Source organism: Marmota marmota, unplaced genomic scaffold, assembly GCF_001458135.2.
Source record: "Marmota marmota marmota unplaced genomic scaffold, marMar, whole genome shotgun sequence".
Classification (NCBI taxonomy): domain Eukaryota; kingdom Metazoa; phylum Chordata; class Mammalia; order Rodentia; family Sciuridae; genus Marmota; species Marmota marmota.
This window is the reverse complement of record NW_026000001.1, coordinates 4,802,934-4,818,498: the sequence shown is the minus strand read 5'-3', so window position 1 is coordinate 4,818,498 and position 15,565 is coordinate 4,802,934. Positions and strand designations below refer to the sequence as shown.

The 15,565-nt window shown below is 59.1% G+C and overlaps 1 protein-coding gene across 1 annotated transcript in view; it reads right to left on the bottom strand.

Annotated features, from left to right (window-relative positions):
• Window positions 1–9,601: 9,601 nt before the first annotated feature.
• LOC125618105 overlaps window positions 9,602–15,565 on the bottom strand; it is a 21,271-nt gene continuing 15,307 nt past the window's right edge. Inside the window, exon 4 of the transcript XR_007349343.1 lies at window positions 9,602–9,784. The gene's annotated coding sequence lies outside the window, so the exon portion shown is untranslated. The remainder of the gene's footprint in view (window positions 9,785–15,565) is intronic.

The following is a 15,565-nucleotide window of genomic DNA, read 5'->3' as shown; positions in this document are numbered from 1 at the left end:
CACAGCCTGCTCCACAGGATTCAGTCAGGACGTGGGGTGGGCGGGGTGATTCGGAGATCCTGCTGCACCAGCCACCGTCACTGGACACCCACCCACCTCTGTGTTGAGCCACCTGCATGTCCGCAGAATTCAGTCCACCTCCTAGTCCTGGGGAACACCAGGTTGGCCCAGCTCAGGGCAGAGCTCCCACTCGGGGAGGGGCCCCTGCCCCCACCAAGGCCACGCGAGAGGCCCCCCCAAATGTAAACCATCCCACTATGCACAGCCCAAAAGGACAAAGCCCATGCGTCCCCCCTTGTCCTCCTGCTCACACAGATACACTTCCCAGCAAGAGTTCAGGGTGATCCCAGCATCACCAAGAACAGACAAGAACACGCTCACCCCACATAAAGCACTTGCCGCAGGATTCACCCCCCCCCAAAGGGAGACACCCCAATGTCTTGAGGCTTCTGGGCCCCAGCAGCCCCGGGTCTCCAGGGGTTGCTCCCCTCTGGTTCTGCAGCCTGAGAAGCCGAGTGGAGGAGGACACCAGGACACCCTGTACACTGTGGGGGGAGTGGAGGGAAAGGAGGGCCAGAGCCTGCCGGCTTCACCCAGCGCAGGGGAAGCTCCCCTTCACATCCCTCCCTCTTACCTCACTCTGGCCTCCGGGGACAGGCATCACCTGAGTGGCCCAGACTCTGGGAGGCCTCACCTGGGCCTTCTTTGACTCCACAGCACCCAGCGCTCTGTCACTCCCCCACTTAGAGCCTGGAGCAGGAGCAGGAGGTGGAGGCGCCCTTGGCTAGGAGGAGGAGCTCCCTGGGCATCCCTGCCTGGCCTGCGCCTCCTGCCCCCCGGAGCAGGAAGACGGGGCTGGGCCGGGGGCCTGGGGCAAGCCCGACACCTTCCCACCCCACCCCTCGCCCAGAGACAAGGCACTGAGACAACTGACCTGCTAGGAGGGTCCCCCTGAGGAGTCACCAGGCAGTGACCACCTCCTCAGAGTCTATTGCTGCTGTGGCCTTTGCCTGCTTCTCCCGGAGGTGCTGGGGCAAGGAGAGGCCTGGGGCCACCTAAACCCACCCATTTCCCCTCGTTAGCACCCCAGCCATCACCCAGGCCCTCTTACGAGGAGCCCAGGGGCCACCCACAGCTGTTTTGTGCTGGGGCTGAAGCTTTCCTTGTTGGCTACTAAGATCTCCAAACCGGCGTGTAAGTCCTGAAGGGCCCCGAGGCTCGGCTTTTTCTGGGACTTCTCCTAGGCCACGCCCACAGTGCTGCCCCTCTGCACCCCCCGAGCCCCGACCTGCAGATTCTGGCTGGGGAAACAGCACCCACTGGCTGCTGGTGGGCGGTGGCACCTCACAGGGTGTCGAGGCCGCCTCCTCTAGCTGTGGCCCTGATTGATGCCTGGGAAGCTAGACGTGAACGCACAGGTCATCTCCTTTGAGCACAGGGTCAATGGCAGCCCCGGTGGGTCCCGAGCCACCTCCCATGGTCCCCAGGGTTTGGCCGGGAGGCCATTTCTCATCCAGAAACAATGACAGGTAGAGCCACAGCATGCCCTGAGAGCCCCCCCAGGTCTTCAGTACTCAGTTTAATCCCATCTGAGCATCGGGAGGGCGGAAGTGAGTCCACTCTGTTGTTCAAGGAGGGTCTTCAGAAGTCGATGTGATCAGATAAGGTCGCCAGGGTGGGCCCCATGACTGAGTCCTGGAGGCTTTATAAGAAGAGGGAGACCAAAGACGCACCCATGCTCCCTCTGTCCCGCCACGTGATGCCCGGCCCCACCCCAGGGCTCTGCCAGCAGGGAGGCCATCTCCAGGTGCAGCCCTTGCACCTCTAGAACCATGAGATGAAATAAACCTCTTTTCTTGAAAAGAAAATCCTGCGTCAGGATTCACATTACAGCAAAGAAACGTGGACTAATGTGGAAAACTGGCTCTTTACTGTAACTGCGCCTGACCACGGGGAGGCGGCTTAGGAGCTGGGCAGCAGAGGGAGGGTGGGAGAGGCTCGGAGGAGAGGCTGGGAAAAGCCTGGACAGGAGAGGTGGGGCCCTTTGGCAAATCTGGTGGGGACTCAAGGACAGAGAGACAAACAGAGCACCGGTGTCCTGGAGGCTGGCGTGGGTTGTGACAGGAAGCTGACAGGAGTGGGACCCTGTGTGGAGGGACTTTCCCGCGGAGACCTGGGTTCCACTGGGAACGGGCTAAAGGTCTCCCTCGTTAGGCTGAAGCAAAACTCGGACACCTTGGGCCGTGACCGGGACCGTGGGGGAGGCTGCAGCCAAGAAGGACCGACAGGCTCTGGTAAGAGGAGATTTTGAAGTGATGGGACTTTTGGGCCGTGGCTTCAGTGTCACTGGCTCAGTCAGATTTACAGCGAGGCCCTGGAAAGATGGGAGACCCACAGGCTGGGCGGGTGTGACGGAGACGGCTTGCTGAGGAGCCCACGGGTCAAGGGAGGTGTGGCTTCCATGGGAACTCCGAGCAGTCCCCTGGGGCGTCTCAGAGGTCTTGGTGAAGCACTCTGCTCCGGGGAGCCTGGCTGGAGGAGGGATCCCCGTGCACTTCCAAGTGCTTGTCCCCAGGCACAAGCTCACCAGTCCCGCCGGGTGCTCCGGCCTGGACATGGCCTTGTCACATTTAACCCCTGACCTGTGATGCCAGATTCGTGGGACCCCAAAAGACCTCCAGGAGCCGAATCCGATGCAATCACACAAGAGTCTTTACTGCAAGCTCGAGCCTGGACTCACAACTGTTCCCGACGCAGCGGTGCCAGGGAGTGAATCCTGGTCCTTTGTCCAGTGAGATTTTATAGGATTTGGGGGATACTCTATGCATCACAACATCACACAGCAAATCATTCCATACCTCGGGAAAGTCAAACAACAACTCTTAACATTGATTAGCACATTCACTGGCGGGAACAAGTTGGGTAGGGATGATTGGTTAGTACAAGAGGGGGATTCCTTTGAACTGATTGGTTTAGGCCACGAGGGGTGTACGTGCTGAACTACATGGTTTCCTAACATGTTATCAACCACCATAAACTACTGGGGGGTCATCTGGCATCCTGGGTATTTCCCTGTCTCATGCTGATTGGAGGTTGCTGGGGGTTGCTAGGGTCCTCACCTAGCCTGACTGAGTCAGGGACACCTGGCCGCAGACCTCTCCTGTTATTTACAGACAAACGACTCAGCAGGGTGGATATGTGCCTAGGAGTGCTCTATGGGTCTTTCCAAGGACAAGGGTCACGCCCCCTTCCTTGGACAGGCCTTGAGGTAGAAGCTGCTGATTTATTTATTTTCAAAACTGGAGTCACATCAGTTTCTCAGCCCGTCAGCGCTGCAGGCCGTGCGTTCCCAGTGGCCTCCCAGTTGCCCACTCCTTGACCTGGTTTCGTGTTTACCAGCTGTGTCTGTTCTCTGTTCCGTGTCTGTGTCCTCTGCCCGCTGTTGGGGGGGACCCTGGGCCTTTCTCACTGAGCTGTGGGGCACCTTATGCGTTACTGGGTGCAGATGGCGGGAGCTCGCTCAGTGCTGAATGTGGTCTCCCGTCCATGGCTGGGCTTTCACCCTCCGTGCCGACTCCTGATGAACCAATATTCCTCATTCCTGTCTTTACCTTTTCATGAAATTGTAATACACAAAAGCAGCAGAAAGAAAATTAGAGTGAACATGGGTACGCTGATAGCTAAATCTGTGTCGCCCAGGCCAGGGCACGGCGCCCTCCTGTTTGTTCAAACACCAGTCTAGATGTCGCCGGGAGGGTGTTTTTCAGTGACGAGCATTTAAAATCCGCAACGTGGGCCAGGCGCGGTGGTGCACACCTGTGATCCTAGCAACTCGGGAGGACGGAAGCAGGAGGATCCCATGTCAAGGCTGGCCTCAGCAACTTAGCAAGAACCTGTCTCAAAATAAAAAGTAAAAAGAACTGGGGATGTGGCTCAGTGGTAAAGCACCCCTGGGTTCAATCCTCGGTACCAAATAAAGAAAATCAAATAAAATCAGTAAACTTGGAGTAGAGCTGGTCACCCCCATGAGGTGGGGCCACCCCACGAGATGGGGCCTCGTGCAGTCAGCGGAAGGCTTAAGAGCAGAGACTGAGGCTCCTGGGAAGGAATTGGGCTCAGGTCCGAGACTCCAGCCTGCCTGACCCAGAGTCCAGGCTCTGCAGCCCCCAGTCACACAAGCAGGGTCCTTCAAACACGTCTATGATTTGCAGAAGCATGCGTGTGGCACGTGTGTAGAATACGTGCACGTGGTGTACGGGTCTGTTGGTCTGCACCTCCGAGGGCCTTGAACGCCACCACCTGCCTCAGCACAGTGGCAGCCGTTTGCCTTGTCCCCTCTCCTTGTCCCCTCCCCCTCTGTGTGTTTCTTAAAGTAATTGCAATGAAATGTTTGTAATTAAAGTAAATTACAAACAGCATGGTGCTTCAAGCATAAATAGACAAATAGTTCAGCAAATTCAGCATTCATCTCCCAAAATGGAGGCTCCTCTCCAACGGAACCACAAGCCATTGGCACAGCTAGTTCAGTGACCAGTAATTCCCTGATGCATCCAAACAACCCACAGTCACTTTTCCCATGTCCCCAGATGGCTCTCACTGCTGATTCGTTTGAGCTGAGACCCAACGGAGCCACACTCTGGGAATGTCCCCTAGTCTTAAGTGTGCAGTTCCCTCACCCGTCCACCCCAGCCTCTTCTCCCAGCCACCAACTGCTGCAGGAGCCTGGCTCCGGGCCGGCTCCTCGTCCTGGGGCTGCGTCCCCTGCTCCTCCCTTTCCCAGGGGCACAGAGTCTCCCAGGCCCTGCGGGTCTGCGGCTCCTGCAGCCCACACCAAGGTGAGCGCTGCATGCTTGTCCTTCTGCAAGGCTGAGGTCACCCAGGAAAAGCCAGCCATTTCCATTATAGGTGGCTTCAGTGTCTATATCCCTGCCCCCCACATTTCATGTTGGAAGTCACCTTCCGCCAGGTGTGAGCAGGGGGTGTCCACAGAGACGATTAGGTCACGAGGCTCCACCCTTGAGAGCTGGTCTATGCTGCCCATCCGGCACCCCTCGAGGACACAGCATGAGAGCAGCCCCCACTCGGTGCTGAACCCCAGTACTGGACTTCAGCCTCCAGGACGGAGGAATCTGTGTCCGTTGTTCATAAACTGCTCAACTGCTGTGCTTCTTGTGAAAGCAGCAAGAACAGACCAGGACACGGGGGTAAGCCTGTGTCTCCTCTTTGCACCTGGCCATCTGTCTGTGGAGTCACCCTGGCCACAGCTCCCAGGAGCCATGCTCTATTGGAGTGTTACGGTCTGGGTGTGAGGTGTCTCCCAGAAGCTCACGTGTGAGACAGTGCAAGAGGTTCAGAGGAGGAAGGATTGGGTTGTGAGAGTCTTAACCCATCAGTGAATTAATCCCCTGGCAGGGATTAACTGAGTGGAGCTGCTGGAGGAGGTGGGGTTGGGGCGGGGCTTTGGGTCCCTATTGGTATCTGGCGGGGAGGGGGGAGTCTCTCTGTGCTCCTGATCGACAAGGGAGCTGCTTCCCTCCACCACACTCTTCCTCCAGATGCTCAGCCTCACCTTAAGCCCGGACCAATGGAGCCGGCCTTCTGTGGACTGAGATCTCTGAGACCGTGAGCCCTCAAATACACTTTTTCTCCTCTACCCTTGGTTGGGTCTTTAAGTCACAGCAGCAAGAGAGCCGGCTGACACGCAGAGCCTCTGTGCGGCCCCTGCCTGGGCCCCTCGCAGGTGAAATGGCACGGCTTGATTGAGTGGCATCTGACGTCAGCCCAGGGGTCCCGTCTGGCATCACAGCCTCGTGCCAGCCCCTCTTTAGAGCCTGGGCTGGTCTTAGCCAGGCTCTGGCAAGTCAATCAGGGCAGAGGACTGGAGGCCACGGGAGCTCTTCACACGGCCTCTGTCCCCCTCCTCCCCTCTCTCCTCGAAAGCCGGCACCGATGGGCAGCGGCCTCTCAAGAAACTGAGGCCCTGAGACCAGCAACTCCCCAGTGGAGGCCTGAGACCCAGCCTCAGGGGAGACCCAGCCCTAGGCCCAGCTCAGGTGTCCCCCAAAGCCATGGACCGGATGCTTTTTGTTGGTTTTTAGTGCAGCACAATTTATTTCTGGCATGATATACATTGCATTTTGAGAGACAAAACTTGTTTTTAAAAGCTGTGCTTTTTAGCAATACATCAATTTTTTTTAAGATTTGGTATTAAAATATAACTATGATGAGAAAACCATTTATAAATCTCCAGAGGTAATTATATCTCCAGATAAAAATAAGTAAGGACATCAAATTGTGTCTACTTCCACCTTGACCTTCGCAACTGTTAAGTGAATGAGACGCAGTGGCTAAGTGGGCCAGGCCCAGGCGGAGCCCGCACAGCGGCCTGGGCGGGCCTGGAGACCGCGGGAGGCTCCTGCAGAGGGGCTTGCTTCCAGCCACTGCTCTCAGGGTGCCACATAGCGGGCACAGCTCCCTCTCTGTGCCCCGCCCACGGTTCCTACCGGCCCCTCCTGGCCACAGGTGCTGAGAGGGTCCCGTGTTTCTTTCTGTCTGGCCACTCCCTCCTTCCCTGATATGTCTTCCTTGAAGTTTCCTAACTTCGTGGCCTATACTTTTTAACACCCTGTGTCGAGACACTTAGAGATTCACAAGAAGTTGCAAAGAAAGGCCCGCCACCTCCCCAGCCCCTGCCCCAAGGCCGCCGTCCTGCCAGTCGGGACCACGGGCTGATCCACACTTCACCCACTGCACCTGTTCTTATTTGCAGGTGTGTGTGAGTGTGTGTGTGAGTGTGTGTGTGAGTGTGTGTGTGTGTTTCTGTGAGTGTGTGAAGGGAGAGTGAGTGTGTGTGTGTGAGTGTGTGTGTTTCTGTGAGTGTGTGAAGGGAGAGTATGTGTGTGAGTGTGTGTGTGTGAGTGTGTGAGCGTGTGAAGTCACATCACATTGACTTTGTGTGGCCACCACTGCAGCCGTCAGAGAGGCTCCCTCCTGCCGCCCATTCAGGCCCCCTCGGCCCAGCTCCCCAGCAGTCCCCACCCTGACAGCCACTGACCTGCCCTCTCTACACTCACATGTGACATGATGCTGGCCACACAGTGCACGCCCACTGGGTCACCTTTGTCACAATTCCCCCAGGTCTGTTCCCGCTGTAGCGCTAGTTATTGCTGACTGAGCACAGCCTGGTGGGGGAGGGTAGGTTTAGTTTGTTTAACCTTTTTTGGGGGAACGGTGGATTGAACCCAGGGACACTTTACCACTGAGCTACAATCACCAGGCGGTTTTCTATTTTTAATCTGTTCTGACTAGTGCACGTGACAGTAGCGTGCATGAGACACACTGTGCACTAACGGAGTGCCTCTTCTCTTCCTCTGGCTGTGCGGGGTGCTGTCACCCTAGTTGTGTGGTCACACATATATACAGGGTGACATTGTCTGTCTCTCTACCGTCTTCCCATCCCACAGCCCCTGCCCTACCCCCTCCCCGTGCACAATCCCCAGAGCCTTCGTCCCTCCCTACCCACCCCCACATGGCCAGCATCTGTCTGCTCATCAGGGAGAACCCCCGGCCTTTGGTTCTGGGGACTGGCCTACTTCACTTAGCATGATATTCTAAAGTTCCATCCATTTACCTGCAAATGCCATAATCTCATTCTCCTTTAAGGCTGAGTAATATTCCATTGTGTATATGGACCACGTTTTCTTTATCCACTTAGGGCATCTAAGTTGAAGGGCACCTAGGTTGGTTCCATAGTTTAGCTATTATGAATTGAGCTGCTATAAACATTGATGTGGCTACATCCTTTTAAAAAAAATATATTTTTGAGTCAGGGTCTCACTCAGTTGCTAAGGCTGACCTCAAACTTGGGATCCTCCTGCCTCAGCCTCCTGAGTCTCTGGGATGACAGGCATGGCCACCACCTGGCTTAACTATCCACTTTTTAAGGCACCTTTTGGATGATCCCAACTCAGGCCCTTATGAAGAAAGCTGCAGTGACCATCCACGTGCAGTCCTCTGAGTGGACAGAGATCTTCGTTTCTTTTGGACCAATGTGCAAGAGTGTAATCCTGGCCCGTGTGGCCGTCGCCAGCTGTAGGGACCGCTCTTGCCCTCGTGCTGAGCCTGTCCACTGCCATCCTGACCTTCCCCGCATTTTGCTACTTTATTGGTCTTTTCTGGGCTCCCTCCGTGGCTTCTCCCCGCCGCCCCATTAAGTTCTGCTCTTCGGTTGTGATTTCCTTCTGCGGCTCCGGGGGGATGAGCCTTCTGTCCTTACCCCAGCTTCTTTGGTGAGATGCTCAGCTCGTTAACTCCAGCCTCGACCAGTGTGAGACACTGCATTTCCTCCCCAGCCCCTTGGCCATACCCCATGAGACTTCGATGCAGCCTTTTCAGTAGCGTGGACTTCTACGGACTTTTAATTCCCCACCGTGCGTCTTCTTTGGCCCGTTAGTTGTGTGGAATCAGTGTTCTGAGTCACCTTGTTGCTGGCTTTTGGCTGGAGTGACACCCAGTTTGGGCCTTGGTGGAGACTGTCTCCTCGAGGGGACGGAGACCTGGGCCTGGGGGGCACTGAGTGGAGGACGCCCACCAGGCTCCATTCTCATCACCCTCAAATGCCCCAGTGAGCCTAGCTCGGGCCTTCTGGGCTGGACCTGCCCTGACCCCACAGGGACAAAAGCCCGTTCTCACCTGGCCTGCTGCTGGGGTCAGCCAGGGACACTCCCAGCCACAGCAGGCCGTGACCTGCTCCTGAGCACGGGTGCTATTAGAGTCCTCCATAATCCTGCCAGCTGTCCCTACCTCAGCGTGGAGCGAGGCTGGCCACAGGCTCCCAAGGCCCTTGTGGCTCTCTCCCTGATGCACTGTGAGAAGTTCTAGCAAGTTCCCCAGAAGCCGAGGCCAGAGCTGGCCCAGAGGCTCCTCTCAGCACCTGAACTCCCTGGGCTTCTCCTGGCAGCTGGGGCTGGACTGGACGCTCAGGCTTTCGATGCTGAGGGTGGACCTGCGGGGCCCAGGAGGCCGCGGTGTCTTTCATGGCCTGGGTGTCGGCCTGGCTCTTGTCCTCCCCTGCCTGTGCCGGCCGAGCACCCCTCTCTATTTATCTCTCTCTCTCTGCTTGTTTGGTGCCTGGGCGTGAACCCGAGCCCAGTGCCAAGCCCCCGCAGCCCTCTTCACCGTTGCTTGGAGGTGGGCTCTCGAGGCTGATGAGGCTGTCTGGTGGAGGCTGGGTCCGCGTTTCCTGGAGTCGGAGAATGAACAGGGGAGAAGGGCCGAGGCAACCAGGGAGCGAGTTTGATTTAAGAAAGTGACCGAGGGCTGGGCCGGGGCTCAGAGGGAGACGCGGCCTAGCGGGAGTGAGGCGCTGGGTCGGCTCCTCACACCCTCAGCGCCGCCCCAAATAAACCGTAATAAAGGCCCATCGGGGGAGATGGTGAGGAGGGGGCTTTAGAGCCCCAGAACTTCTTTCTTCCATTATCTCGTCTGTCCCCGTCCTTCCCATCAGCCACCCTTTGTGCTCCCCTTGGTGACCAGTTCGCCCTCCGCACCCTCCGTCCCTACCTCCCCTGACGGCCTGGCCTCTCCCCTGGCTCCCTGACCTACCAGGGCTTACAGCGCCTTCCCGCCTCAGCCTCCCAAGTTGCTGGACTGCACATGGGGCCACCGTGCCCAGCACGCCTCACAGTTTACAGAGAGCCAAGCACGGAGGCCAGCAATGGCCCAAGCTCCGTTCTGGTGCGGGGAAGGTCATGGTCCCAGCTGGTGTCCAGAGCTGCCCATTTCCCTGTGAGGAAACAGGCGCAGTCCTCAGGAGGGTGGCCCTGGCTGGGGCTTCTCTCTGTGAGGCCAGGCCCTGCTGGAGGAGGGGCAGGGCCTCGGCACCTCCCGGACACTCTCTCATGGGCTTGCTGGGCGCCATGCACCACGGCAGACGCAGCCTGTGGGCCACGGCTCTCCCTGACTCCCCGAGACGGCACCAGGGGGACCTGAGAGGACCAACAGCCCCTGAGCCCTCCCCAGGCACGGCTGTGCCGGGGCCCCTTCCTCTGGCCCTTCACCCCTCTCTCCTTCTGCTGAAGAGCAGCCCACCTAGATCTGAGCTGTGACCATTCCTTAGACCCACAGGCCCAGAGGGCCAGGCAACCCCTTCCCTACACACTGCTCTTGGATGCTGACCCCAAGGCCCCTCCCAGTCTACAGCCTCACTGCTCCCCCACAGACACCCTTGGGCTCCACGGAGCCCGGAGGTAAGTTCTGGAGAGCATCCCTCTGTCCCCTCAGGGTGGCCCTGGAGAAGCCAGCGGCAGGCCTCCAGCCCTTGCAGGGTTTGGGGACAGCTCACTTCCAGGCTACAAGGATCCGAATTCCTAATGGCAAAGGAGGGGCCGGGTGGGGCCGTGACCCACAGTGGCAGCCGGATGTCAGCTGCTGGGATGGTTAGAAATAGACCCTGGGGACTCAGCCAGCTGCCGCCTCTGACCAAGGTGGAGGCTCAAGCAAGGCTGAGGCTGGGGCCCCAGGGAACCTGAGGGCTGGTGGGGTGCCCCGGCCTCACCCACCCCTGCCTGGAGTCAGCCTGGACTCCCCTCCCAGCCTCCTGCGTGGGTGAGACCCCAGCTTTCCCGAGGCCAGGCCTGATCCCACACTTGGGCTCCTACCAGGAGCACCCAGTTCCAGCAGCCACAGCCTGCAGCCCAGTGACCAGGGCAGAGACCAGACGTTGGGCAGTAGCCACACGGGGCAGCCAGCACTGGAGGAGGAAGGAAAGGGCAGGGATGGAAGCCACAGGGCACTGGAGAGGGGAGCCCAGCCCAGTGGGTGGACAATCCAAGCTGAGGTCCTACAGGGGAGGGGAGGCTGGGGTGTGAGTGCGCACATGTGCACACGGTGTATGTGTGCATTTGAGTGTGCACACGGTACATGTTGGGTACATGGAGGAACCTCCCAAGCAGTACACACTGAATGTCCATCTGTTGGGTGAGGAGCCCACTGTGTCCGGAACAACAGGCTGTAGGTGGCTGGCATCACACAGGAATGGAAATGGGCACTGGCAGGGTGAGGCACGCATGCCTGTAATCCTAGCTGCTGAGGAGGCTGAGGCAGGAGGCTAGCCAGTTGAGGCCGGCCTCAGCAACTTAGGGAGACCTGGCCTCAGAATAAAAAATAGGAGGCTGGGGTGTGGCTCAGTGGTTAAGCACTCCCGGGTTTAATCCCCAATTCAAAAGGAAGGAAGAAAGGGGGGAAGGAAGGGAGGGAAGAGGAAGAGGAAGAGGAGAGGAAGAGGAAGAGGAGAGGGTTATGGGAAGAGAAGGGAGGGGGAACAAAAAGAAGAGGAGAAGAGAGAGGAAAGGAGGCGCCCAGGTGATGGGTTGGGAGGGCCTCCGTGAGGGGACAGCAGGGGAGAAGGGACGAGGCAGTGCCGGTCTGTAGCCGTCTCCTGTCTCTGGGCACTGATGTGCGGGTCAGTGTGACCCTGGCCATGCGCAGACAGGCAGGGGGCCGGCACGGAATGTCGGGGTTCCACTGCCAACGTGCCTGGCCGCATGCCCACCCTCAGCGCTGCCTCTAGACGTCTTGGAGGCGTTTCTGGATGGGCCAGTACTGAGCCCGAGGAGGTGGGCAGGGGCTTCTTTTTCCTGCTTCTTTGTTGAGGCTGGGAGTCGGGTCTGTCTGGCCCTGGACGGGCGAACACTCTCAGAGCTGCTGGCCTCGGCTTTGGCCGTGGACTGTGCTGGACCACTGGCTTCTCCCCGTGTCCAGCCAGGGGCAGAGACCTTGGGACTTCTCAGTTTCCGGGCACACGCATGTGTATGCGTGTGTGTGCATGTGTGTGTGCATGTGTGTGCATGTGTGCGTGTGCATGAGTGTGCGTGTGTGCATGTGCATGTGCGCATGTGTGTGGGTGTGCACGGGTGCACGTGCGTGTGTGCATGTGTGTGCGAGCACGTGTGTGTGTGCACACATGCTTTATTTTTTAAATCCTCTATATTTTTTTGCAGTACTGGGGATTGAACCCAGGCGCTGCTAGGCAAGGCTCTGCCACCAAGTTTCACCTTCCCCAACCCTGGTATTCGGTTTTGAGAGAGGGTATGGCTAAGTTGTGATCCTCCTCAGTCTCCCAAAGGGCAGGGACGACAGACGTGGCCATCGTGCGTGGCCAGGTGTGCATGTTGTGCAGTGGTCCTCTGGAATCTGCCCTCTGCACCAGTTAGGTATGAAGCCCCTGGTGACTCCCAGAAGCATCAAGGAGCCAGGGGCCGAGACACTCATGTGAGACTTGGGAGCACCCCTGGGGACCTGAGGGATCTGGTGCCTTTGGTTGGCTGCTCTGACATTGCCAAGGCCCTGACAGTGATATGGCCCCAGGCGGCAGGGGCTGAGCAGTGGCACCCAAGTGCCTAGCACGGTGGGTGTGGTGGCCTAAGGGACAGCACAGGCAGAGCAGCCATCAGAGGTCAGCTGGTGCAGACCTGCGGCGGGAAGCTCGGGAAGCCCGCTCAGCTGGGACCTGATTCACGTCACAGAAAGCTTCCAGGGCCAGGAAGCAGACGTCCAACCTGAATCATAGAAACAGAGACAGACCAGTCCATCCCCAGATGGGAGCCGCTTTACAGACTCAGTTCCCTGGGGAGGGGAGGCCTGGCCCAGCGCAGGGAGAAGCCAGCACAGCCCCTAAGATGGGCACCGTCGCTGGCCCTCACCTTCCCCAAAGGGACCTCTAGGCTCTCACCAGTGCCCTGGAGACAGGGAAGCAGGCTGAGCTGAGGGACCATGGGCCCCGGCTCCGGCCTGGCGTTGGTTCTGGGAGACGCAAAGCTCACAGTGGCCCCCCGGAGAGGGGCTAGGGAGGGCCGAGCGGCTCACGGGCTTTGGCACAGGTCTTTCTCGCTGTTGGCCCAGTGAGTCCCAAAGCCATCCCGGGGCTATTGCTCTTCCCAGGACGCGTGGCTGGAACAGAAACGTGCAGCACCTGGCAGAGTCCCCAGTGGTGAGGTCAGTGGGAAGGCCAGCGGGGCCACTAGAGCTGCCCCCACCTGGGACAACGGAAAACCTAAATGATGGAGTTCCTGGAGGAACTGCAGGTCGATGGCACCACCAAGGACTTGGAGGAGGCCCCATTCAGTGCCCTCTTTGCCCGTTGCCGAGGGCACTGGGTCCTGGACAGTGGCCCTGGGCCGTCTACCACAAGCACGGCTGCTGTGCCAGATGTGGCTTCCCCACTCGAGCAAATGAACACATCTCCCGACCACAGGCACTGCTGGGCCAGCACTGCCCCTTTGCCCACGCTGGTCCATGAGGCCACCAGGAGCACCGCCCTCAGGCTGGCCAGGCCAGCACCACACCTGGCTACCATTGCTCGGGAGCACTTCAACCATTGCTCGGGAGCACTTCAACCCCCAGGCCTTGTCACAACAGATCACAGGGACCTTGATCCCCTTCCCAAGCCATCAGCTGTCCCTTTGGCCTGGAGACCTAACACTGACTGGACCCAGTGAGCAAGAAACAGGGGGACACATGATCAGACCCCAGCAGGCCCTCAAGGCCCAGAGAGTGACATGGAGAAGTCCCCAGACCTGTCCCCACTCCTGCTTTCTGCCTCTACTCATCCTGCTCCTGTAGCCTCATGGGCAGCTCCCTATGGCCACTGGACAGAGGGTCAGCCTGGCCTTTTGCCTCTGCACAACACAGAGACCACCGCACATGGGCACTTGTCCTCTCCAGGAGAACATGGCCAGGGGGCCTGCCCAGGGGGCCAAGCCCGGGGCCGCACAGAGGCTGTGCCTTTGCCTGGAAGGAGAAAAGGCCAGGCCTCTGGTCATCCCCAACCAGGGCTCCGTCCGATGGTCGCCTGGATGGCTAAGGACTGGGAGGGACATGACTGGAAAACTGGTGACCAAGATATGAGGGGAAGGGGGACCTGGACAGCCATTTGCGTGGGCAAAGAACATGTCCCCTGTGAACGCTCAGCCCAGGGTGGCCTCAGCAGAGGAGCCTCGGACATCAGGGGAGAGGATCACGTGTGTCACAGTGACTGGCCTCTTTCCTCAGTCTCCCCATCTCCGTCCTGAGGTTCCTGAGCAAAGGGCCCCAGAACAGGCAGGAGGGGACGCGTGGGCTCAGCAGCCTGGACCGCCGCTGTCCAGCCAGCCTGGTGCGTCCACACCAAGTGCTTCGTCTGCCTGCAGCTGGACCAGCAGGGAGCCCCACGTGTGGCAGTGCTCCCCAGGAGGCCGGCCGGCCCCCTGGTGGCAGGTGGCATACATCAGGGTGCTTCTGTGTCCCTACTGGAGGTGCTTCTTCCACGTCACCATCCCTGGGGTAACAGGAGGCCTCGTCCCCTTCACGGTGTCACACGCGTCATCAGCCTGCGAAGGCGCTCGCATAAAACACCTTCGACTGCGGGCTGTCCACAGACGTGGCCCTTGTACCTCAGAGGACGGGCTCCGTGTCTGGTGAGGGGCTTCTCCTCATGCTGTGTCCTCGGGGGGAGGAGAGGGCGAGGACCTCCCTCTACACGTGCCCCAGCCCCGCTCACTGGGGCTCCCCGGTGGGACCCAGTCCCCCTGAGGTCCCTCCTCCTAATGCCCTCGCCCTGTGGGCTACGCTCCTCGACCTGTGGATTTGAGGGACAGAAACACTCACATCACAGCTCGGCTTCGCTTCTGACGGAGGAGCAAACACTCCCCTGTCCATGGGCAGCAGGCCCCGTCCATGGGCAGCTCTGCTCTTGCCTGGCCCCACCATCCTGAGGCCGAGGCTGGGTGGGACGACGGAATGGCCGTGGGAAGAGGCCAGCCAGCTGCGTGGCCCGCCCTGCAGGCCGAGGTCCTCAGGGAGGCTGATGTGCGCAGAGGCAGCGTCCACAGTGCGCTACCGTTTCTCCCCCAGCCAGGGTTCAGGGGTCCAGGAATCGAGGGGTGGACGCCAGTGGCCACTCACTCCCCGTGATCCCTAGGGACGAACTGGCAAAGCTTCACTTCCTGATCCCAGGACCTTAGCTCTGCTGGCCTGGAGGCCCCGGGTCCAGGGGAGGATGCTCCCCCCAGGAGACACACTGGACGAGATGCCACCTGCTCTCTGGCTCCTCTGGCCTCTGGGTCAACAGGCTGAGGAGTTACTGTTTGTGGGCGACTGATCGGGACGGCTGCTCCACAGAGGAGGGAGCAGAGTGTCCCTGGAAGGCTGGAGAGTCCCCAGGGCAGTTCTCAGGACCGCCAGCCCCTCAGGAGAACTCCACCCCCAGCCCAGGCAGGATGATGGAAAGTCCACCGGAAGGTCCAGTTGCCCCTGCAGGGCAGAACCAAGGGCAGCGGAGGGGCTTGCTGAAGGCCCAGCGCACGCAGGGGGCGAGGGAAGAGGCAGCTGGAGATGCAGCCACACCACCTGGGAGCAGGGCTGTGACTACCAGGAGCTAGTCCCTGTGGAGAACAGGGTGCACCCTGGAAAGGGTACAGAGGTGTCTCAGAAAACCTGCAGGGGAACACCATCTGACCCAGCTGTCCCACTCCTCGGTCTATACCCAAATGACTTAAATTCAGCACACTGCAGCGATGCAGACACATCA